The sequence below is a fragment of the Physeter macrocephalus genome, chromosome 9 (genome assembly GCF_002837175.3).
Source record: "Physeter macrocephalus isolate SW-GA chromosome 9, ASM283717v5, whole genome shotgun sequence".
In the NCBI taxonomy this organism is placed as follows: domain Eukaryota; kingdom Metazoa; phylum Chordata; class Mammalia; order Artiodactyla; family Physeteridae; genus Physeter; species Physeter macrocephalus.
Window position 1 is genome coordinate 10,738,828 of NC_041222.1, and position 2,487 is coordinate 10,741,314.

The window sequence follows — 2,487 nt, forward strand, 5'->3', positions numbered from 1 at the left end:
ATGAGGCTGGATCTTGTCTTTCTGGTGGGCAGAACCACGTCCGGTGGTGTGTTTTGGGGTGTCTGTAACCTTATTATGATTTTAGGCAGCCCCTCTGATAATGGGTGGGGTTGTGTTCCTGTCTTGCTAGTTGTTTGGCATAGGGTGTCCAGCACTGTAGCTTGCTCGTCGTTGAGTGGAGATGAGTCTTAGCGTTGAGATGGAGATCTCTGAAGGAGCTTTTGCTGTTTCATTTTACTTGGAGCCGGGAGGTCTCTGGTGGACCAATGTCCTGAACTCGTCTCTCGCAACTCAGAGACACAGACCTGACACCCAACCCGAGCACCCAGACCCTGTCAGTCACACAGGTCAGAAGAAAAGGGAGAAAAAAAAAGAATGAAAGAAAAACTAAAATGAAGTAAAATGAAGTAATTAAAATAAAAAAGAAAAAATTATTAAAAATTAAAAAATTAAAAAGTTATAAATAAGAAAGAAACAAAGAAGAGAGCAACCAAACCATAGTACAAATCCACCAATGATAATAAGCACTAAAAACTATACTAAAAAAAACCCGAAAAATAAACAGGCAGACAGAACCCTAGGACAAATGGTAAAAGCAAATGTATCCAGTGAAAATCACACAAAGAAGCATACACATACACACTCAGAAAAAGAGAAAAAGAAAAAATATATATATATATAAAAAGGAAGAGAGCAACCAAATCAATAAACAAATCTACCAATGATTATAATCTCTAAATACTAAACTAAGATAATCATAAAACCAGAAACAAATTAGATGCAGGAAGCAAACCCCAAGTGTACAGTTGCTCCCAAAGTCCAGCACCTCAATTTTGGGATGATTCGTTGTCGATTCAGGCATTCCACAGATGCAGGGTACATCACGTTGATTGTGGAGATTTAATCCGCTGCTCCTGAGGCTCTGGGAGAGATTTCCCTTTCTCTTCGGTTCGCACAGCTCCTGGGGTTCAGCTTTGGATTTGGACCCACCTCTGCATGTAGGTCGCCTGAGGGTGTCTGTTTTTCACTCAGACAGGACGGGGTTAAAGGAGCCGCTGATTCAGGGGCTCTGGCTCACTCACGTGAGGGGGAGGGAGGGGTACGGATGCGGGGTGAGCCTGCGGCGGCAGCAGCCGCTGTGACATCACACCAGCCTGAGGTGCACCATACGTTCTTCCAGGGAAGTTGTCCCTGGATCATGGGACCCTGGCAGTGGCAGGCTGCACAGGCTCCTGGGAGGGGAGGTGTGGTTAGTGACCTATGCTTGCACACAGGCTTCGTGGTGGCTGCAGCAGCAGCCTTAGCGTCTCATGCCCGTCTCTGGGGTCCGCGCTGATTCTCTTCGGTTCGCACAGCTCCCGGGGTTCAGCTTTGGATTTGGACCCACCTCTGCATGTAGGTCGCCTGAGGGTGTCTGTTTTTCACTCAGACAGGACGGGGTTAAAGGAGCCGCTGATTCAGGGGCTCTGGCTCACTCACGTGAGGGGGAGGGAGGGGTACGGATGCGGGGTGAGCCTGCGGCGGCAGCAGCCGCTGTGACATCACACCAGCCTGAGGTGCACCATACGTTCTCCCAGGGAAGTTGTCCCTGGATCATGGGACCCTGGCAGTGGCAGGCTGCACAGGCTCCTGGGAGGGGAGGTGTGGTTAGTGACCTATGCTTGCACACAGGCTTCGTGGTGGCTGCAGCAGCAGCCTTAGCGTCTCATGCCCGTCTCTGGGGTCCGCGCTGATAGACGCGGCTCGTGCCCATCTCTGGAGCTCGTTTAGGCGGTGCTCTGAACCCCATCTCCTTGCGCACCCCAAAACAATGGTCTCTTGCCTCTTTGGCAGGTCCAGACTTTTTCCTGGACTCCCTCCCGGCTAGCTATGGCACACTAGCCCCCTTCAGGCTGTGTTCACACAGCCAACCCCAGTCCTCTCCCTGGGTTCTGACCTCCGAAGCCCAAGCTTCAGCTCCCAGCCCCCGCCCGGCCCAGCAGGTGAGCAGACAAGCCTCTCGGGCTGGTGAGTGCCGGTCGGCACCGATTCTCTGCGGGAATCTCTCCGCTTTGCCCTCCGCGCCCCTGTTGCTGCACTCTCCTCCATGGCTCCGAAGCTTCCCCCGCCGCCCCCCGTCTCCAACAGTGAAGGGTTTTCCTAGTGTGTGGAAACCTTTCTTCCTTCACAGCTCCCTCCCACTGGTGCAGGTCCCGTCCCTATTCTTTTGTCTCTGTTTTTTCTTTTTTCTTTTGCCCTACCCAGGTACGTGGGGAGTTTCTTGCCTTTTGGGAAGTCTCAGGTCTTCTGCCAGCGTTCAGTAGGTGTTCTGTAGGAGTTTTTCCACATGTAGATGTATTTCTGATATATTTGTGGGGAGGAAGGTGATCTCCATGTGTTACTCCTCTGCCATCTTGAAGGTCTCTCATGGTGAGTTAATTAAATCATGTTTACAGCAGCTAAAGAAATGTGTCCAGAGGAAATAACCTTATTTAAGACTATTAACCT